We start from the raw sequence: 25,152 nt of genomic DNA on the forward strand, positions 1-25,152 counted from the left end.
AATCTAAGTGTTTTGGAACGAGACCCCCTCGACGGTCCGTCGTGCCCACGACGGTCCGTCGTGGTGTCCGTCGACCCTGACAGTTATTTACCAGAATAAACTCTACTGCTCAAAACGACTAAACAGGTCGTTACAAAAATGCAACTCTATAAGCTAGATAGTGGCATCGCCCTCAGAAAATGAGGACCTACCCTACTTGGATGATCTAGAGATCCAAGCCTTCTTCAAGTCGCCTTCAAATAACTTCAACAATCGGAACCTAAGATGTTGGGGAAAAAGAAGAAATGGGGTTAGTACGCCATTTATACTAAGATGAGACTACAAATACATATAAGATCAAGTCATGCTAAAAGGGACATTTTATTTAAACATGCTACTTTATTTTTTGAAAAGCCTTACGCATCATCATGGAAAACATACAACTCAAGAAGGCATACTCATCAAGTTAAAGCAAATAACATACTTGTTAACATACTTTAACCCATAATCTAATATATCCCGAGCATCAAGTAATTATATCACAAGCATGGACAAGAGATCATCATATCATAATAAAGCAAGACTACTACTCATGAATCCTCATAATGCCAACAAGAGTAATAACCAAGCAAAACCCCATAACTTTACTCGATCAAGTGACCCAACAAGAATCATGAATAATATTCAACTTAACATAAGATAACCTTTTAAGAATCTACAACATCATACTTTTAACAAAATAGACCAATTACATGTTCATAAAAGTATCAATCACCGTATAGTATCATTTACATGTAAAGTCATCATACAATCATCTTTTGGTTTCATTATCATATACATACATGATGTCAACCTTCTGAAGTTTCCATCAAGGAAAACTAGTGAAAGGCGTAGGTAGAGTCCCTTACCCCTATTTAGGCTAATTCAAACCTCTCAAGTTACCTTAGTTTGTTTATCCTTCATTTGTTCATTTTAATTTAGGGAATACTTACCTTAACCGACATAAACCAAAAGATTTAAGTATGGAATCTGGTGTTGTAAGACTTTACACCGATGGAAGTTGGTCTACCGGCCAAAGTAAAACAAAACATAAACGTACCTATCTAGGTGGATCAACTAGCTAGTCTTCCTGTGGGGGCAACATGTTCAACAACTAAGAGATAGGTATTCTCCCTCTACATACCACTTGGCAATTGGGGACTCCTGCCATGGGAATCAATTAGGTGAGTATCCCTCTTTGGGGAGTCGACACCACATGTAAAACTATAGGGTGAATCTTCCTCTATAGGAAGCCATCACCTCCCATTGTCAAGTTCACTAGGTTCTAATCTAAGTCCATTTATTGAAATGTCATTTATGTCTTTATTAGTCATCGTAGCTTATTGTAGGTCATAGGGTCTTACCCTTGTATAATCATCATCATCATAGCTCAATAAGAATTTGTATGAGTATAGTCTTTTCATAACAATTCATGTAAGTGAAGTTAGCACAATTTATTTTCATTCATAATAAGGCACATTGGTAAATCTTTCACTATCCTTATAATATTTACATCTTAAGCCAACACCTCACAATCATAATCAATACATTTCACTTCAACATCATACCACCCTATCAATCCTAATACAAGGCATACTCAAACACAACATCATTACTTAATCACAATTAACCACAATTAAAAGTAAAGGACAAAGATCATAAGACTGACCAAGTCTCCTTCATAGTTCATCATCAAGGCCTTACCATAAATCCTCAATTCAACCCAATTTTGGTGTACATCATAATAAGTCAATAATCAACATGATAACAAGACAAGAAGAATCATTACATCACAATTCAATACTAGATCATAGATTCAGACAAGATACTTAGGTCAATTCACTTCCTAACCTAGATCATGTTCTCAAGAACTAGCATTAAATACTACCAATCAATCTAATTTTGTTCATGAATAGTGTAAAAACAACATCTAATAGTAATTCAACCAATAACAAAGTCAATTAAACCAAATACAACCTAACTCATATCGAGAACAAACCTAGGGTTAAGGGTTAAATGTGATCTTCTACAAACTAAACCAAAACACATGATATTTCATAATTAGGTTAAAATACATGTTTATAAATTAATATCATCCAATATAAAACATAAACAAACTAATTCATAACACAATTTTTGAGATTGAGAAAGACCCACATGAAAACTCGCTTTTTGAAAATACTCTGAAGGAACCCTTTGAGGAAAGAGGTATACAAGGTGAATTAGATCCCATACCTCAATGTTTGATGGAGAATTAATGGTGAAATCATCCCTTTACATCCCCCAAATCCATCCCCTAGCTTGTCCTCAATAAGGTCTTCCAACAGAGAGAGAAAGATGAGAGAAGGAAGAGAGTTTTGTTTCCAGAGTTGTAATTTGACTAATGGGGTTGGGGTGTTTATATGGCGGGTTATTAAGTTAATTAGACTTCCATTTATACCTAAATAAAAACAAAAACCAATACTTAATTTGTTATGAATAATTTTAAATTGTGTAGGATAATGGAGCCTCACAGACTAGACATGTCAATGGTCCGTCTGTGAATCGACGACTGGTCCCTCCTCCGTGCTGCATACTCGTCGATTTTTTCAGAGACTTGTGCAGGCAAGTGCTCCAACAATTTGTCTAAGTTCTGGTCTACGGTTGGAAACGGGCCCCGTCGATCCACACACGAATTGTCGATTGTTTCTTGAGGGTGCACATTGCCCAGGCAGTGTCTACTCCACCGTGCAAGGGTCCTCCTCAAGGGCCATTGGTTGGTCCTTGAGGATTTGTACCCGGACGTTTCGACCATTAATATACTTAAACGCATGTTAGATACCCTTAGACCAATTTTCATCATTTTTTGACTCCTAAAAGCTTGTCAAATAGGTTAACACACGCTAGTACCTCCTAGAACTAGTTTCCGGACGTCGTGGACGTTATTTGACATTACGGTTTCTAGACTTCCTAAATGACTTATAAACATTAAAATAGGCCTTAAAACAGTTTCTATACGTTATGCCACTTATGTTAGACTCTAGAACACGTCTTGAATTTTCAAAGTGTAACTTTATCCCCCCTCACTTAGGAATATGCGTCCCCGAATGACACTAAAGATCCTCAGAAGGAAGGAATAAACTCAAGCATATACTTCCAACCAACAACAATACATAACAGAATCAACCATATCTCTTACACAAGGAAATTCAAAACTTTAATTACCATACATAAGGCTCAAATATTATATTATGAGGAATTTCCCTCTCACAACAACGACATGGTCTCAACATGCTTTACATGAGTCTATTATGGCAAAGTTCAAGTCACAAACATACTACATATCATTTCATAAACACTCACCATATAAAAATGCACAAGATAACTCAAACAATCCAAAGAGCAAAATTTCAAGTTCAAATGCACTACTTCACTGTAAAGCTATTCAAAAATGCACATTTTGCAAGACTTCACCAAAATCAAAGGAACTTCAATTTTAGTCATTATTTTCATTATTAGTAAGAACTACTAACCTTAGTTATCAAATAGATGAGGGAAACGAGACTTTATGTCGGCCTCGGCCTCCCATGTTGCACCCTGAACTAGGTGATTCTTCCATAACATCTTTACGGAAACTTCCTCTTTATTACTTAACCTCTTGACTTTCCTATCAAGAAATTGAAACGGAACTTCTTCATTAGAGAGGTTATCCTTCACACCAAGACCCTCAATTGGAAGAATAGACTCGGTATCACCCATCCACTTCTTAAGCCTGGACACATGGAAAAGTAGATGAACTGAAGCCAATTCAAAAGGAATTTTCAATTCATACGCAAACTTACCAACCTTTTGAAAGATTTCATAGGGACACACTTAACGAGGACTCCACTTCCCTTTCTTTCCAAATCTAATCACCCCTTTCATAGGTAAGATTTTCAAATACACCTTATCAACTTCTTCAAACTCCAAATCCCTTCTCCTATGATCAGCATAAGAATTTTGCCGACAATAGGCTGTATTTAACCGGTTCCTTATGATATGAACTTTCTCTAAAGTCTTATAAATCAAATCAGAACGAAGAAGTGAAGTCTCACCCACTTCAAACCATCCAACAGGAGACATACACCTCCTACCATACAAGGGATGAATGAAAACTATTATTATAAACAAACTCCACCAAAGGCAAATGCTTTCCCAATGTCCCTTGAAATCAATAATACAATCCTTAAGCATATCCTAAGGGTTTGAATAGTATGCTTCGCTTGAACATCCGTTTGGAGATGAAAAGTGGTACTCAAATTCCCTTTAGTACCTAACCTTTATTGGAATGACCTCCAAAACCTAGATGTGAATCGTGCACCCCGATCCGATATGATTGATAATGGAATACCATGGAGATACACAATCTCATCTATGAAGATTCTAGCATAATCTTCCGCTAAAAAAGTAGACTTGATAGGAATAAAGTGAGCGGTCTTGGTCAACGTATCCACAACAACCCATGTAGAGTCATATTGCCTTTGAGTCCGAGGTAAACCCACTACAAAATCCATATTGATGTCTTCCCACTTCCAAGTAGGAACTCGGATTTGTTGTAGTAATCCACCCGAGTTTTGATGTTCGGCTTTCACTTGTTGGCAATTTGGACACTTAGCAACAAACTCTGCTATGTCCTTCTCCAAACATTTTCACCAAAATACTTCCCTAAGGTCATGGTACATTTTTGTCAAACCCGGATGAATGGTCTAGCGAGACCTATGTGCTTCCTTAAGGATCCGGTTCCTAAACTCCTTTACCTTGGAAACACACAATCTTTCTTGGTACCTCAAAACACCATCCCCCCTAAGGAGAATGCCTCATTGAGCTTGCCAAGGACCGATTTCTTCAACTCCATCAATGATTTATCAAGGTGTTGTTTGAATTTTACCTCAAAAACCAATGATGACTTGGAATTATGATGGACATTAAACCACCATTCGAAAAATCTTCCAACCTCACACCCAACCTAGCCAACCTATGAACATCACTAGGTCTTTCTTGTCTTCATCTATGTGCGACACACTACCCATAGTCATACGACTTAGAGTATCTGCAACCACAATGGCCTTGTCGGGATGATATAGGACACTTATATCGGAATCTTTCAATAATTCTATCTACTTTTTTTGTCGGAGATTCAACTCCTTCTGGGAAAACACATATTGGAGACTCTTATGGTCGGCATAGACATCGACATGGACATCATACAAGTAATGCATCTATATTTTTAAGGTGAATACCAAGACCACTAACTCAAGGTCGTGACTTGGATAGTTTCTCTCATGAACCTTAAGTTGCCTAGAAGTATAGGAAATCACCTTCCCATGTTTCATAAGAACCACCCTTAATCCACTCGGGATGCATCATAATACACAACAAAACCCATTAAACTATCCGATAAAGTCAACACCGGAGAGGTAGTAAGCCTATCTTTCAACATTTGGACGCTTCTCTAACATGACTCCGACCACTCAAATTTCTTATACTTTTTGGTCAATGTAGTCAAGGGAGATGCAATAAACACAAAACCATCTACAAACCTCTAAAATAACCCGTTAAACCCAACAAACTTCTAATGTTTGTCAGAGACAATAGTCTAGGCCAATTTATCACCGCCTCTGTTTTCCTTTGATCAACCTCAACTTCCTCGCTAGAGATCATATGACCAAGAAATGTCACTAACCTCAACCAAAAGTCACATTTGCTTTACTTGGTAAAAAATTTATGTTCTTTAAGTAATTGAGATACCACTCTCGAATGGTTCATGTGATCACCCTTATTTTTTGAATATACCAGCATGTCGTCAATAAAGACAATGACAAATGAATGGAGGTAATTTCAAAACCCCCTATGTATTCGGTCCATAAACGCCACCGGAGAATTTTTGAGACCAAAGGATATTACTAAGAACTCATAATGACCATATCTAGTCCGAAATGCCATATTTGGTATATCCTCACCTCTCACCCTAAGTTGGTGATACCCCCATCTCAAGTCAATCTTAGAAAAGTCGCTTTCCCCTTAAAGTTGATCAAACAAGTCGTCAATCCTAGGGAGAGGATACTTATTGTTAATAGTGACTTTATTGAGTTGGCAATGATCAGTACACATTCTTAATGACCCATCCTTCTTCTTCACAAACGAAACTACATCACCCCATGGAGAAATACTAGTTCAAATAAATCCTTTGTCTAGCGAATCCTTAATTTGAGTCTTTAACTCTTTCAATTCGGCCGGAGCCATCTAACAAGGAGTAATTGACATGGGATTTTCATCCGCTAAAAAGTCGATATCGAAATCAATTTCCAATTCGGGAGTTATACCAGGAAGATCATTAAAAAAGAACCTCCGAAAATTCACTCAATATGGGGACCGACTCAATGGGAGGAATTTCAAAGTCTAGATCTTGGACTCTTACAATATGGTATAGACAACCTTTAGAGATCATATTGCATGCTTTTAAAAAAGAGACAATACGATCTCTAGGAATACAATTTCCTCCTTTCCACTCTACAACAAGTTCATTTGGAAAGTTAAAATTCACGACCCTCGTTCTACAACCTATAGAGGCAAAGCAAACAAGCAACCAATCCATACCCATAATGACATCAAAATCAAGCATATCAAGATCTACTAGTTCATCATAAGAAACTCTATTAGGTAATGTTATAGGACAATTTCTATACACCCTTTTTGCAACAATAGACTTACCCACCGGAGTAGACACTATAAAAGGTTCATGCAAAGTATCGGGAAAAATCTTAAACTTTTAAGCTACTAGAGGGGTAACAAATGATAAAGTATCACCGGTACTAATTAAGGCATAGACATCATTAAGGAAGACCTTCAACATACCGGTAACCACATCGGGAAAAGTCTCTTGTTCACTCCTAAAGCAGAGAGCATAGAAGCAAATCTTTTTTAGAGCCTCATTTGAACAACTTGCTTAAGCTTGACACTGCCCTTGTCTTGACCCCTCAAATTATGGCAATCCCTAACCTTATTCCCACTTTTACCAAAACCAAAACAATTATGCGTTCCCTTAAGACAATCACCATAGTGCTTCTTGCCACACTTTCCACAAGTTGGCTTCTCGGTTGGTTAACTAGTAACCTTTCCCTTCTTAGGCTTAGGGTTATATACCCTATCACCACTAGACTAAAGAATCATAGAAGAAACTTTATTAGAAACCCTCTTCTTAAATCTAGGCTTGTCTTGTATCTCAAGCCTATTCTTTGAAGAACCTCCATCGAAAAATCTTGCCCTCTTAGCATCTCTACTCTTCCTCTTAGCCCTTGCATCTTCCACATGTTTGGCATGTACCATAAGACGGGAAATATTCGTATAGTTATGTAGCATAGACGAATGACACTCCTCTTGCAAATCATCCGGAACCTCCATCACAAAGCAGCTCATTTCATCTCTAGGATCGGAAACAAAAGAAGGAGTACATTATGAAAATTTAGTGAATATCAAGGAGTACTCATGAACGCTCATACCTCCTTGGCGAATGTCGATGACCACCACCAATTTAGCTTCTTTCATCTCCCTCGGAAATAACCGATTAAGAAAAGCCTTATTGAGGATCTCCCAAGTCACCGGACTACCTCTTAATGGCCTATTATCCCTCCATTGGACATACCGTGCTTGAGACACATCGTCGAGTGGATAAGTGTCTAACTCGTCCTTCTCACTAGTAGACAAAACCATAGCATAGAGTATCTTATAGACCATATGAATGAACTGTTGGGGTTCTTCTTCAACCTTAGACCCGTAGAAAGTAGGAGGGTTCATCCTAGTGAAGTCCCTGAGACGGGGGGCCATAGTAGAAAATTGTTAAAGAGGACGGGGTACAACCTGCCGGTTAGCATGGGCCATCATAGCTTGGGCTTGAGCAGCGGCGGATTAGGACAACTGGATAAGGGCAGCCCTTATGTCACCATCCGTCAAAGGTGGAGGACTGACTAGAGCTTGACATCATTCCCACCATCCTCAAGAGGAGGAACTTGATGACCACGGGGAGGAGCTCGCGCATTGGCAATCTACTCTTCAAGACTTCGTGCCGCATTCCTTCGAGTGTTCATTTCCTATAAAAACAATAATAGGATTAGATGCAAAAATACACCATAAGTATACTCTAATGGCACGATATTGGATTTCCAAAAAAGTGAGAGTTTCCTAAGCATCACTTAGGTTTCTATATATAAGTGTGTCGTGCTACACAATTATGAATATGAACTTAAATAGACGTGGTTGAGAGAGACATTGACTCAATGATAATTCAATCTCATTCTCTGATACCAACTTTATCACATTCTGGTTTACCCCCTAGATGTAACCGGCATCGTCTTCCTCTTTGAGGACTATGACTAGTATCACAGCTTACATCACTACATTCATAGTTCAAATTTAGCAGAAAATTTAAAAAAATTTAGTACTTCTAGTTGGAGGTGTATAAAGACATCTACATACATATAACATAGTTATATATATATATATACACCTAGTGTTTGTGTGTTTGTATGTCTTTGTGTGTGTGTGTGTGTGTGTGTGTGTGTATGTATATATATATATATATATATATATATATATAGTATCATTTTGCTTGATTAAAAGGTGACATACCTATATAGGTCAATATGTCTGGTAGGTTGGATGATAGTAATATATATTGGGGAAATAATAACTTCGTTGATAAAATGCACGTCTCAATATAGTGATTGATTGATATGCCCTTTTAAGAAACTAATAAGTTTTTATCGTGTCAAACTTTGTAAGTGTTCTAAAGGAAATTAATCATTAAGTTAAATTCTTCAGTATTTTAATTTATTAAGTACTTATAATCTTAACAATGGGGAATTTAGAAATATAAATAGAGGAGTGCAATTATAATTTTCTAGTGTAATAATTTGTGATTTATTATTCTAAGAATAATTAAAAATTAATTATGTAGAATTATTTCCACAATAGAAGTCTCAGAAATGAATTTTAGCAACATTAACAAATAAATACCTGGACTATGCAGTGATATTAGCTATATTTGTGGTTCATTATGTAGGAAAGGGTAAATCTTTGTAATGGAGCTTAAAGATCACAACAAGAAATAGACGCATTGAGAAAATGAGTGAATTCAATCTTACTGGTTGTTAAAGCTGATACAAAGTGAATTTAACGGGCTATGTTTCAATAGAATTCGTGAGATATTAGGGTGCCCCTTGTGAAATTATCCCAACCAGCTTGTTGTGAACTTTGAAGAATCGAGGACACTCACCAACATATTATACTTCGACAACAACCATCGCAAACGAAGTGGAACTTTAATTTGGATTTTGGGCTTTAAAATATTTTTAATTTTTTTTTTGTCTTTTCATTTTCTTGTCTTTTCTGTTTTTAGGATTGGTTGGGCTGGGCCTTTATGAGGGCTAGTAATTATTTGAAGTCAATAAAGGGCCTGTATTCCCAATTTAAATTTTGTTTTTTTTAAAAAAAAATTCTACGGTCTCTACAATGTCCATATTTAACTAAATTGGGAATTTATTTTCTATGACAAAAGAAACAATAATGTGGGGGGTTTTCTAGTTTTCAAGAAAAAAAGCAAGTTTTCTACTCCTTTTTGGATTGGAAAGGAATCTCTATAAATAGGGATTCTCCTAACCTAGAAAATTGAAGAGTTATTTTTCTATCATACTTGTCTACCCAAGTATGGAGAGATTTCAGATTTGAACTTGCATCATCATAGAATACTGCAAAGTCTATGTCTATATCTTGTGGATTCACTTGAAGGTATCTGCTTACGCTTAAAGAGACAATTATTGAATTAAATTTTAACAAGTTTATGCGCTTTAGCATAATTGTATATGTTTTAGCATAAAAATATTAGTTTTGTATTATTCTTCAAGTTTTAAGATAATTTTATGCTTCCGCAATGCATATAGTTTTCCAACAACAAACGGACAGAAATATAAAAACCGCAGTGTCTCTTGAAAACATAACGATAGCTATGAAGAGCAATTATCTAAAGTATAACTTAGAGCCTTATTATGTCTATTATTTTTGTTATTTTTGATGTTTCCTCATTTTTCCCGTTTAAATATTTTTTTGTTTCTAACTGAATAACTAGTATAAAGTGTAGAAATCTTATACTTTTGGACAAATTATATCCAATAAGTTTCCCCAATAACAAAAATCTCGGATTTTTCCAATTTAAAAAATGCAGTTTTTTTTAGTGCTCTTGGATATATTTTTTGGTAGTCCGAAAATTGCAAATAATAAATTACTTAATGGGAGAAATGTATAAAAGAAGAGACGCGATAGGATTTTATATACGAGTTCTTTTTTGAAATAAAATTTCAACATTACAAACGACATGCGAGCAAGAAGAATATAGTTTGGAATAGCAGGAAGATATATTTTTCCAACTTCACCCTATGAAAATTAATTACCTGGATGAATATCACTAAAAACCTGTAACCATAAGTAAGCTAGTTGAAAATTCAAACTTATTCTACAAATTGCGCATACTAATCGACCTTCTTGAGTTTCTTGATCACTATGGTATAAGATACAGTTAAATTTTTTTCTATCTGGTCTAATATTGTCTTATTTGTTTATCCTACATATCTAACTTGAAAGATTACCTTCGAATGATATATGTATGACTTTTTTTTCTAAATATAGACCTTACTACAATGGTATCTCTTTTCCCGAGTCTCTCGCTGCAAGCTCCCACTAATCATATAGTACTAATTTGGTTAATTTTATTGCATCCACGGTATGGTAAATTTTAAATATATCTAATAGGACAAAATATAAAAAAGTATTTTTATAAATAGTATATTAAGTGTAAAGATATAGCACTTGGACACAGTAAAGATATAACACACCATATATTCACTCTTAAAGGGTAGACCAATGTAGCTAACTTTTGGTGTCGAAGTGTCATATGATTACATGGTCTTAGATTCTTGTCCATTTGGACTCTCGATACACGCTCTAATTGGAATATACTTGGGATTGTTCCTGTAGGTGGGTGTTAGAGTTCAACATTTGTTAGGGAATTAACTGATAATCTTCTTATATGGACTTGATGAGAAATATCCTTATATAAACAAAATGCACGAATTGATTAAACATACATATAATCATATGCGGGATATAAGTAATGGAAAATGTCCTAAAAGACTTTCGATGTATTGAAAATGGTACAAAACTATCCTTCATCCACTTATTGGATCCAAAATACCCTTTTCACCCACCTATATGCTCGAAAATATCCTTGTCATCCACATTTAGGTTAAAAATTGACCAATTATTTAACGGTTTAAAATTTAAAATATTTAAATATTTTTTAAAATACTTGGATCTCAAATATTGGATATAATTTAATTTATTAATATCATTTATAAATCAATCCACTACCCACCCATTACTATTAAGCCCCACCCAATTAATACACCATTTCTAATATCAAAATCGCCCTAAACACACTAAGGAACGACGAAATTACCGATTTCTTAAAATGACATTCAAAATTATTTGAGTCCTAATTGAAGCCCCAATTATATTTAGGTTGAGCAGCTTATTTAGGAGGACACTTTCTATAGGATTTTGTTTCAAACTTGAATTCAAAATATATGATTAAAGATAAAAAAAAAAGTAGCACCTCTCGAGCTAATTCGTGCCCTTTATTATTATAATTTTATAAATATTTATTTTTTATTTTAAATATTAAAACTTTAATATATTCTTTTTTTAAAATAGTTTCTATTAAGTAACACCACATAATTGAACATAGTTAGACTTTTATGTTCATAGGTAATTTTTATTTAGAAACTTGATTTATAATATGTTTTGATTGAGGACTTGAATGTATGATAATGTACTTCTATAGACATTTTCAACTCAAAATTTTAGAAACACTCATTGGTAGTAGCTTTCCTGTTGTGCATTAGTAATGTGACAGATTTATTAATTGGGTGTGGTTTAATTAGTAATGGGTGGATAGTAGATTGATTAATAAATTATATTAATAATGTAAATTATAAAAAATAGTTGAGTGTCGTGTATTAAGAGAATATTTGAATAGTTTAAATTTAAAATCGTTAAATAAGTGGTTAATTTGAACCCAAAGGCGGATCAGAAGGCATTTTGGAGCCAAAAGATAAATTAAAATGGTATTTTGGAGCCAATATTTGGATGAAGGGTAATTTTTTACCATTTTTTATATTTCAAGGATATTTTAGGCCCTTTTCCGTATAATTAATTTGAACAATATATATTATTTGCTGTTTTGATTTCTTAATGAAAATTATTTATTATAGGGCCACATATATAGTTCATTGATTGTTCATGAGAATCTACCAAGTCACTTTGGAGATTTCCCTAATAAAGTTTTATAGTATTTATAACCAATTTGTTTTAGGGTAAAAAATTTGTTTCCTTCCATAATACACTCAATAAATAGAATAGAAAGAAATAAGGGCATGAGAAAAGGAAGCAAAGCAAAGGAAGATAGTGCTCGATAAATGAGCGTAAGGATTCCACATTATATAGTGATGAAGATCATCTCCTTCATACCCTTCAAGTTTGTTGTTCAACGTACACTTCTATCCAAGCATTTTAAGGGTAGGATATCTCATCATAAATTTTCCAAATCATTGTTCCACAAACAATATTTTACCACTGCGCTACTCATTTATTTACTAGATGATGGGAGATTAATCATACACTTCCATAAATCTCCTTTAACCCTATCACTCATTTTGTGATGAATTTATTTGTTGGAATATATATTTTGGACTCATGTAATAGTCTCATTCTATTTTAGTTTAAGAGAATTATGTGTTACAGTGTTTCCAATCCCTTAACTAGAGAGCGACAATTGATTCCATAACCAAATGCTCCTAGAAATTAGTTTTAAAAATGGGCCTTCAGGTTTATTACCCTAATGCAGATCAATACAAATTGGTATCTATAAAGAACCTGGTTGAAAATTCCAACTTCTCTAAAATTTTCATTTACTTTTAGTGGAGCGATATGCCTTTTGGTGTGAAAACAAACATAGAACAAATAGTTTCATTTCCTTATCTTAAGGTAGTCCACCTATATATTGGCATTATTCACTGTATTTTCTCAGCACTGACGATAGTGTTATAGCTCTTCATACATAGAAAGAATAGGGTATTCGCACTGACCCTCTCGATTTTATTGATCATTAGGATCTCAACTATGGAAAAATTTATAATGGCAGAGATATGATTTGTAGCGATATATTGCTAGTTAGGGTTCAAGTTTTACTTATCCTTGTATGTATTTTAAGGAAGTACATTGTCATTGACACTTATTAAAGAGTGAGGAACTGTTTGAGGGTTTCCAAAACTTTGGACAACTTTATTTTAGGTCCGGATAGCTATATTATAGGCTTTTTCAGTATGGATTCACAGCAAGCTAGTGTCTTTTTTGTGCGACGTCCCCTAACACTTTATCATGATGTATACGATTTTGATACCAACATCAATGAGTATATAAATGTTACAGTTTTGGACACATTTTATTATCCCATGTATATCATCAACCCAACATTAGCTTGTCCATAAGACACCCTCTAATTATGTAAAGACTCCTCAATAGGCGTATATTGCAAAAAACATTTGGAAGTCATTTGAAGAGTTATTATCAAAGGCACCAACTTGTTGAAGTTTAAGGCTTTAGTTTTGCAGTTTATCCCACTAAAGGAGATACATGAGAAGAGTAGCTTGATCATACTTCGGAGAATTAATATAATAATAAATGTGGCGTATGCACTTCATTATCTTAACCATGAGTGTCAAAAACACATGATTCATTGTGATATAAAAATCCATTCTTTTTTTATAAACATCTCACAACTCATTTACATGATTTCGTTTTAGTGAAACTCATTTGTAAATTTAGTAAAGGATCGAAAGTATGGTGAAGAACATGAAGTATAGATCACGATACTATTTTGAAGCACGTCATACCAGAAAGACACTTGCATGATGTTTATACAAATTGGAAAGCCTATAATATGGCCATCTGGATCTAAAACAAAGGTGTCAAAAGTATAGGAAACCCTCCAATAGCTGCTTGCTCCATCATAAGTGCAAAAGACTATGTACTTTCTGAAAATGCATACAAGGGTGAGTAAACCTTGCGCCCTCCTTATCCATAAATCGCTACTATTCATATCCCTACCAGTCAATAAAATTTTGTAGCTCAGAATATAATGATTAATAAGCTCGGGAGGATCAATGAGTATATCCTCTTTTTTCTTTTTAACAAGAGGTTGATTACTACTGTCACTTTTGACAAAATAGAGAGAATCATTCCAACAAATAGGTGGACTAGCCTAAGGTAAGGATATGAAACTATTGGTTCTCAGTTGGATTTCACGTGAAAGCGAGATGGCTTTATTAAAAGTAATTGAAATTCGTAGAACAATTTGGAATTTTCTATATGGTTGCTTATGTATATCAATTTGTATTGATCCGCATTAGAGTAATAAACCAGTAGGCCTATTTTTTTCTAATTCATCTGTTGAGGCATTTAAATAAATAATCAATTGATGCTCTCCAGCAAAGGGATTGAAAAAACAATATCACCTAATTCTCTCAAATAAGAGAATCAGACCATTACATGAGCCCAAAGTCTCTACACCAAAAGGTAACATCGTTACAGATTGAGTGATAGGGTTAACGGAGATTTTTGGAAATTATGTTATTTAGCTCCCATCGTGCACTAAATAGATGAGCTGTGTAGAAGTTATTTGCCGGAGGAACAATGTCTTAGAAAATTCAGGATGAGATATCCTACCTTTAAAATTCTTGGATAGAAGTTTACAGTGACTAACGAACATCAAGGGCCAGCAGGAGATTATTTTCATAGTATATCATCTGGCAATTTTAAGCTCGATGATACACCAATGTGTTCCTCTACTCTATAGTTGTTTCTCATGCCCTTAAGTATTTCTATTCTCGTTTTCTAATTTATTTAGGAACATAAAATAAATTCCATAAAACAAGTTGGTGATAAAATTTATAAAACTTTATTAGGGAAATCTCCTAAGTAATTCGGTAGCCTCCGCTGAACAATCAATGAACTAGATATATGGACCTTTAACAAATTATTCTTATTAAGAGATCAAAAAAAATGATGTATATTGTTCAATTAAGACATTTATACAAGACATTGGATCAAAAGTATTAGAAAGAAATCGAAACAATACAAATTAAACTAAATGACAATCCTTACTATTATAAATAAGGACCGAGGAAGAAAATCAATACAATCAACCAAAAACAAATTAAAATATTTAAAGTTATGAGTGAGGCTTAAGAAACAAATCAATAAAATTAATAAATATACATCACAATCTATACCTGTCATGCCCCGAGGGTATCCCCTGGATGTAAACATGGGACATAGGATCACGAGTGGCCCTAAGTTAACCGTGAGCTGGCATATCATAACCATACTAAAATATTAATGAAACATACTATACAGAGATTAAGTAGTGATAATTTAAAGTGGGGAATACCCAATACTGATCTGAATATATAAAAGACTATAAGTTCAATAAAAACTAGAGGATTAAACTCAAAACTAATACAAAATCTAGTATTTTTTTTAAAAAAGCCTCTATTTGACTAAAGTTACTGGGACATGTCCAAATCTAACTCTACAAAAACAAAAAAATGAATAAAAATATTGTCTATTGTTCTCTAAGTATGATGACTGACCACTAAAGCTGCTGAACTGGAGATCGAGAACCAATCCATATGTGATCGACATCATGAAAGGATGAAACGAAGAGGATGTGTGAGTACTTCGAATGTACTGAATGCATTACACATAGTATAGCTGATAAAAATACATAATTGTACAAAGAACACTAACAAATAATATAAACAGAACGGAAATATACTGAAGGCTAAGCTAAATGCAATGACAAAGATATAACATAGTAAGGTTGAAAATGAAAATTTAATGATAACATGGTCGATGCCATAGGATCAAACTGAACTATGAGAGCTACTAATAACCGATATTAAACCACATGAGGTAAATGTGGAATTTGATATATACGACCCATCAAGAGGACCTAATATACCCTTCCATAGGAGATATATATACCAATCGAGAGGATCCAATATATCCTTCCATAGGTATAGATGCATGCTGGTGTGATTACTAAAATGATGCCCACAAAGAGTACTTACAAACCACAAGGCAGACACTTTTGGGACTTGTGGTGACTGACCCTAGTCAACTAAGAATTAATCTTCTTCCGATTAATTATGTTGTTAACAGATTATGACTGATGTTCTGTGATACTTGATTGTTCAATGTACTGTCTTGCAAACTGAGATTAAAACTTCAGAATGATAATAATGCATTCGGAAACTGAATCATGTTAATATACATTACTGAATTTACTACCTTAGAATCTGTAATTCATGAACTAAAAGAACTATATAGATATGCTTATGAGTTTATGCATGAATCTGGGCATTAACAATACTACAACATGATAATATGATTTGGATCATTGTAACGGCTAAACCTAACAATTTATAACATTCATGAAACCCCATGTCTAGAAGATATTAAGGGAATCAAGATTCTGACCAAAATCTAGGGACTAATGGGTGAAAGTAATCCACGAGTTAAATCCCACATATATTGTGAAGAGTTCTAGGGCGAAATCTTTCTATTCTTGTCTGGAAGTGATGAAGAGTCGCTGCATTCTTGGGAAGGTTATGGTCGTCTGTGTAACACTCCAAACAATTTTTTGAATTAAGACTTGAGCCGTTTATCATAGTGAGTGATATTTTACCAAGGAATAAAAATTTCTTAAGTATTAAGGTAAGGTGACCAAATTTAGAACCTTGAGTACCAAAAACAACTAAATTGAAAATAACAAAAATATAAAATTTGGAGAGTTAAGTTAAGATGAGTTTTGGGTCAACTTCAAACGACCATAAATCCTATCACATGAATATCGTTGTGTTCTACAAGATATCATTAAAAATATCTTTGAATTATCTTTCCAAATCTGCTGAGTTTGCTAAGTTTCGAGTTCGGAGGAGTGAGATATGACCTTTGAAGTTAGGATGTCTAGTTATGGAAAGTTAGCCGTAAATATGAGCAGTATTTTGGTCCTTTCCTTACCCAATCAAAATTATTTCATTTTTTAATAATATTTTAGGGGTCTAATACTTTTAGGTTCAGTTTTTTAATCCTAATATATGCCTAGGGCTTTAATTGAGCGTTAAAGAAGAGAAAAGAAGAGAAGAGATGAAAAAAGAGGAGAAAAGAGGAAAGGATGAAGGCATTTGTCTATGTTTGTGAGTTTAGTTGCGGATTTTCGCCATGGTTTAATCTTGAAGAGGTATGTAATCTTCCATAGTTATGGGTTAGTTCACGCACACACAAATCATGTTATTTTTCACCGAAATTTCATTCTTAAAGTTTAAAGATTAGAGTTCTTGATATTTTCTTGATAGGTGTTCTTGAGGTTCATTCTAAATCTTGTTTTGCTTAGTTTTTTGATGAATTTTTGAGATGAAATTGAGTAATTTGAATGTTGTTTTCAGTATATTAGAGTGTAATTAAGTTAAATAATCGAATCCAAGTGATTGGAAAAGAAACCATTTCATTTTAGGCTAGTTAGGGTGAGTAAACAAGCAAGGATGTTCGGAAGATATTCTAGGTTGGGGCCTAGCGCGATGCACCTGAAAGAGCGCCCCAATCCCTTCTCTGTACTTCAGGGGTTCTCGCACTGAGCCACCCGTAGACCCAGGATCGCCTCCCTTATCCAGTTTGCCTCCATTTGCTCCGTTTGAGTTCGTTTAAAGTGAATCTTCACTCTTTTTCGATCCTAACTAATTCTAAAAGCCTAAAATCATAACTAAATGATCATAAACTTGAATCCATAATTAAAATTGAATGTAGAGTTGAGAGTTAAGTTTTTAGAAACCTTTAGAACATTCCTGGAAAGTCCCTTTGAGTCGTTTTGTGAAGTCTTCTACAACTGCTAGTAACTTGCTTCAAGACTCAATTAAGTTAGATAAGAGTGAAGAGAATTTATTCATGAGTCTACAATATCACCTAGATCCTTCATATCATAAGACATTATTGTTGAATTCATAATTAACATTCAAGAGAGAATTAAGAGTAAAGTTAAAAAAAAAAACCTATGAGTTCATTTTTCAATCCTTTGATATCAACTATTGATTTGAACTAAGTTTAGTGGAAGTAAATAAGAGAATGTGAAGAGTATTATTTTTGAGTTCCATATAGATACTTAGACCTTCGAGTTATGTCATTCATGCACTTAAATTTTGCATGGACTCCAAAAATTGAGTATCTTTGAGGGGAGTAGCATCTTCAAGTTTTAAGTCTTGAGTAATAATATTCTAACAAATTTGAGTTTGTATTTCTAATCATGGGACTATAACATGTTACCCATAAGTCCTTGAGTTTATTTGTTCATGCTCATAAATTCCACATGAACCCTAGAAGTCAAACAATCTTGAGATGAGAAGTGTCTTAGTGTTCTTGAGTTATGTAGTTTATGATCATAATTTTTCATGAACTCTCTAAGTTGAACATCATGAAATCATCCATAAACAAGGGATCATGAACCTTGAATTCATTCTTCAATTCAAGGAAAGTTAAGAGTTAAGTTTAGGAGTTAAGAAGTAAGTCAAAGCAAAGTTCTTAAAGATCACGAGTCTCTATTAAACGTTTTAACTTCGTTTTAAGGATCATGTTTCAAGTAAACTAAAGAGTAAAGATTTGAAGATCTTCTTTCAAAGTAATATAAGGGATCTAATTAATCCCTTAGAGTGTAGGTCATTTCTCAAAAGTTAGAAAGAATCTAAGTATTCCATAAGAATTTATAAATATTTTTCACATTTAAGTCAAAGGAAACTAAGATTTTTAAAAAGAGTTTTGAACAAGAAAAGGGAACATTGATTCCAAGAGAGCTTCTCAAAGCTAAGGTATTGAGAAAATTATCTCAACCTAAAGAAATAAAGTTATTTTAAAATCATGAGTTAAAAAACATTTTAGGAGTAGTATTGAGCACCTATGTGGGGATGAGAGTTCAAAAATCAACTCAACCCTCCATGATAACCATGTAGACATTATGGGTATTAACGGGCCATAAATGATCATGTAAATTAATCTTGTGGATCCATTAAGTTATGTAAGGTCCCATACCGATGGGAAGGTACTAGATGATCTTTGGCAGCGTGAGGTAAAATGTAGTATCATCATTTAGGTTCACAGTGATGGTTGTCAGTTAAATAATCTCCCAGATAAATTATATTACTATCTTATTTAAGTAAAGTTGAGTTTTTTTTGCATTTTCTTTAATGAACTAACTTGCTTTTACTGTTTCATAAAGCTTTCTATATATTTCATGCCTATTCTTGCTTTATATTGAGTTTAGTGTATAAATTCGAATATCATATCTTTGAGTTGAATATCTAATCTGTAGTTGAATATCTTATCCTTGAATAATTTTGAGTTGAGTAAGTTGTGCATTGTTGAGTATCTTGAGTATTCCTTGATTTGAGTAAGTTTGTAAAGAGGTAAGTATGTTTTCCTTTTTATCAAGCTCAAGCCTATGTTTTATGTTTTAGATTTCCCCTTACATGCTCGTACGTTCCACGTATTGAGCCAATTGGCCTGCATCTTCTCATTATGCAGACACATGTATTCAAGATGTTTAACAGGAGCTTCGTTTATATATCCGAGAGTTCTAGTTAGCTATGGTGAGCCTCCTTTCTTCTTGAAGATTTCATATACATTTCACTTTAGTTAGGAGGTCGTGAGTCTTGTCCTGACTTCCTTCTTTATCAAATAGAGGCTTCATAGATAGTCAGTTTAATTAAGAAGTATGTATTTTGTTTATTTATTTTATTAAATGTTTTAAAAACTAAAGTTGCCTATTTTATGGCAAGTTGAATATATTATTTTTATTCAAGTTCTTCATTTTAGTTAAAGCATAATAATTGAGTTTCATGATTTTAATCTTTTTTACACTTTTGCATGCTAAAGTTAGTCTTCCGCTTATAGTCAGCCATGAAGAGGGTTCCCTTAGGGACCAACAATGGTCTTCGAGTGTCGGCTACGTCCAAGGTGTAGACTCGGGTCGTGGCAGCCTCTTTCTCCTCTTTACGCACTAATTTTGTATGTTTCGGTGAATGATCTGACTTTGGCAAGTTATAGTTTTTTTTTGTACGCTAAAACTAACAAGAACTACATATTTTAGGGTTTAAAAAATTTAGTTTAGGATCCAACTTTGAAGGAAAATTCCAAAATACCCCTGACTTAACGCGTTCGGGATCACTGATGGACTGTTGATCGACTCACGGTTGCAGATGTGAACCACGGACCCCATATGTGGTCTATTTTCGCATATGGGGTGTTATATTATTTCCCTTTGGAAACATTTGTCGTCGTATGAAGACTAATGGAATTGGAGGAATAAGTTGCAAACCCTTACTAAATTAAGTACAAACAACTGCAATTACGCTGATAATGCAAGTCAAAACTGCATGAACATGAAACTAAGACTGAATTTATGCATGAATGAGTTAAAAGATAGAGAGGAACTATTACCACAAATTAGAATGGAATCAGAAGGAAAGAGGTGATGTTACTTTGACTTCATGTGCTCTAATGCGTCACAAGTAGCTCCCTCTACAGACTGACTCCTCTACAAACATTGACTGAAGTGAATTCTTTATTTTTCAGCCTTCAAACATGACAATCAAAAATCTCAACAAGTACCTCTTCATAAGTGAGAATATCCTTAACCGGTACACTTTCGAAAGGCACAATAGATGTTGGATAACCCACACACTTCTTCAACAACGAAATATGAAAAAACAAAATGCACTGTTGCTAGATTTGTTGAAAACTCTAACTCATAACCCACTATACCAACCCTTTTCAAGATCTTGTAAGTGTCTAAATATCTAGAACTGGGCTTCCCTTTCTTTCCGAATCTAATCACCTATTTTATAGGAGACACTTTTTGGAAATCCCAATCATTGACTTTGAAATCTAATTTCCTTGTTCTCACATCTACATGAGATTTTCGGCTACTCTTGTTTGTCTTAAGTCTATCTCTAATGAGTTGCGCTTTCTCCAAAGCATAATGATATAAATCTTGCCTTATCAAGACTTCTTAATCTACTTCAAACCAACAAATTGGATACCTACATATACACACATAAAATGCCTCATAAGGGTCCATCTGAATGTTGGAATGATAACTATTAGTTTAGGCAAATTGTATAAGAGGAAGGTGACCATCCCAATTATACATGAAATCGATCACACAAGCTCTAAACATGTCCTCTAGAGTTTGAAAGGTACGATCTGCCTACCCGTATGCATCTTCTAATGAAATGATTTTCTAAGATTATGTTAGTACCAAGACCTTTATGAAACGACTTACCGAAATTAGAAAGTGAGGATCTTTATTTGAAATGATAGACAAAGGAACCCTATGAAAACTAAGTATCTCATTAATGTAAAGCTTGGCATAGTCCTATACTAAATCGATAGTGTTGCCAACCAAAAAGAGTTCAGACTAAGTAACTTTGTCAACAATCACCCACATTGAGTCATGTTGTCTATGAGTATGAGGTAAGCTTGTGATGAAATCCATGTTGATTAGTTCCACTTCCAAGTACAAATGTTGATATATGAGTCCTTCCTCCATGTTTCTAATGTTCTACTTTCACATTCTGACAATTAGAGCACTCAACCACAAAATCTGCTATATCCTTTTTCATACCATTCAACCAAAAGACTTCCCGTCGATCAAATTACATCTTTGTGGTTCCTGGATTAATAGAATATATGGAGTTATGGATTTCTACCAGAATATGTTTACTCAACTCACCCACCTTAGGAACACATAACCGCCGATGATAAAAAAGCGCACCATCTCCCTCTTGGGAGAAAACCTCATCTCTTTACTGATGGACTGCACCCTTTTGGTTGATCTTTATTTTCCTTAAGCTCTACTATCATTGAAGATTATGAACCAGTGTAAACGGTTACACCATGCAATATGATCATTAGAAAAACTCCTAAGAGAGAAAGTCTTAAAATCTTTCATTAGCTCCTTCATTTCATCCTCCACATGTGCCACACTACCCATTGGAAGTCTTATAAGAGCATCTGCTACTATGTTGAACTTACAAGGATGGTAATGCACACTTATATCATAGTCTTTGAAAAACTTAAGCCACCTTCTATAGCAACGATTTAAGTCTTTCTGGGTGAACACATAATGAAGGCATTTATAGTCTCTGAACAAATCTACGTGAACACCATACAAGTAATGTGTCAAAATTATAATTGCAAACACCAACGCTATAAGCTCGAGGTAATGAGTTTGATAGTTCTTCTCATGTACCTTCAGATGTTTGGAAGCATATGTTATAAACATATCTTGTTGCATTACTACACAAGATTAGACGAATCTAGATGTATCACAATAGATCACATAATTATCTAAACCCTCGATAGAGTAAAAACAAGAGTTGTATCACAATAAACACATAAGCATATGTTGTAAACCTTGTTTTCAGTTCTACAAAGATTTTCTCACAATCATCTTACCACTGAAACTTAATTTTTTTCTGAGTTAACATAGTTAATTTAGAGTTTATGGATGAAAATGTTTCCACAAACCTTCTATAACAACCATCCAACCCCAAGAATCACCTAATGTGTGTAGGAGAGGTAGGTAAGGGACATTATTTCACTGATTCTATCTTTTGAGAATCAACTTGGATCCCTTCACTAGAAACAATATGCATAAGGAAAGCAGCAGATTGCAACAAAAACTCACATTTGAGAGTTTGTAGAACAACCTCAAATGATTCACATGTTCTTCCTCATTCCTAGGGTAATTAAGGATATCATCAGTAAAGACGATAATGACCAAGTCCAAATATTGCTTGAAATCTTTGTTCATCAAGTCAATGAAAGCTGCATGACGAGTAGTTAATCAAAATTACATAACAACAAATTTATAATGACCATCCCGAGTTTTGAAGGTTTTTTGCGAAATGTCACTATTTATGACTTTGAACTGGTGATAACCAGATCTAAGGTCATTCTTTTAGAAATGACGAGAACTCTAATCTTGGTCAAACAAGTCATAAATCCTAGGGACGGAATATAGATAAGCTGGGTATTTGAAACAAAATTAATTTTAAAGTTGATTTTCCTTTTAGGAGGAACTCCTCGAAGATCTTCTGGGAACTTATTTACTACACGCAAGAGTTGGGGTTCCAGAGTTTGTTTCCTAAACCAAAACTAGATGATAGAGATAAACCTTAGAGATCATCTTCATAGCCTTAAGATTAGAAATGAATCGACATATATGAAGTAAGTTACTTCCCTTCCATCCTATGATTGGTTCGTCGGTAAACTAAAAATGAACAATCCTACTTCTATAATTGACTGAGGCATAACATGAATGTAACTAATCTATGTGTAGAATTATACAAAAGTTTACTAATTCTACTTCTATAAGATCTACTCAGGTGACTTTCTGGGAGATTGTGACATGACAATGTCTACTTATTTGTGTAGTTATGACTGGATCACCAACTGGAGTAGAGACTGAGAAGGGTTCTGAGAGAGTTTCTGGACAACACTGAATTTGAATGCTCTATAATGTGTTAGTCAATAAAGAGTAGACCCTCGATCTAACGATCCATAAGCATTTAGTTTAAAGACTCGTAACATACTAGTGACTACATTATGAGAATCATCCTAATCCTAGTGAGCCTGGAGAGCCTAAATCATGTTTTGGAGCTGACCGCCAGCTATACTAGATTAATTACCCTGCTGAGTCCGCTGACCTGTTAGTACTGATTAAGTTGTGGACTGAGCTCTATCATTGTACCTCCTTGACCCTCTTTAGAAGTAAAATCTTTCAACATGTTACCAGACTGACAGTACCCAAAGGATTATTTATTTCTACACCAGAACAAATTGGGTAGGTTCTGGTGCCTTAAAGAATTGAAGTCCTACATTTTTGGTAATTTCAGAACTTGGAGGATGGAACACTAGACGATGAATGTGATGAAGTGGAGACTTCTGCTCCAACTGCAGGCAATTTCCACCACCCAATTTATGTTGTATATAATAATAGTTTCGGATCCTGGCCTTCTTACTTTCTTTAGCCTACTCCCTAAGCTTATTACCCTCAACTTTCTAAGCACGAGTCTTGAACCTATAAATAATCATATCTTTAAGAAATATATCATTCCTACACTTTGTTTTTCACAAGATCGAATACCTCAAACATGAACCTATTAATTTGATCCTTGGAATTAGCAACCATGTGAGGAGCGTACCTTGAATGTTTGGTGAAATTGAGTTCATACTTTTGGACCATCATAGATCCCTGCCTTAAATTCATAAACTGCTGAGCTTTTGCCTCTTTTACATCCCTTTGGAAAATCCTTTCCAGAAATTTCTCACATAAGCACTTCCAAGTGGTTGGATCTGCCTCCGGACGCATGTACTCTTTCCATTGAGTATATTAGATTTGAGCTACATCTTTAAGATAATCAGATGCCAACTTAACCGATCAATCCCACATACCTGCATTACTAAAAAGATCTTATTCACATTATCAATGATGTTTTGGAGATTCTCCCCAATATGCATTCCTAGGAACTCATAAGTATTCATCCTAAACATATCCCAAACTCTAGGTGTAGAGTTACCAAAAATTAGCATTTTGTCAGAACTTGAACCTTCTTATTGTTATGGTTGGTCATACTCTAAGAAAATAATTTCATAGCGTTCGTAAATTCAACATTTGAAACTTCTTGATCAAGGACTTGAGGAGATGTTTGTGCCTTCATGTCATTTGCATTCCTTGGCGTAAGCTCTACAAGGAGGCATGATCTCAAAGAACAATAAAGAATCATAATGAGAAGTTGGATCATACCTCACGCATGATAAGAGTACCAAGAAAATGAAGAGTTTTTCCTGAAACACCTTGTACCCTCGCTCTTATTAGATCTAGCCCACTTTACACTA

The sequence above is a fragment of the Solanum pennellii genome, chromosome 4 (assembly GCF_001406875.1).
Source record: "Solanum pennellii chromosome 4, SPENNV200".
NCBI classification, from domain to species: domain Eukaryota; kingdom Viridiplantae; phylum Streptophyta; class Magnoliopsida; order Solanales; family Solanaceae; genus Solanum; species Solanum pennellii.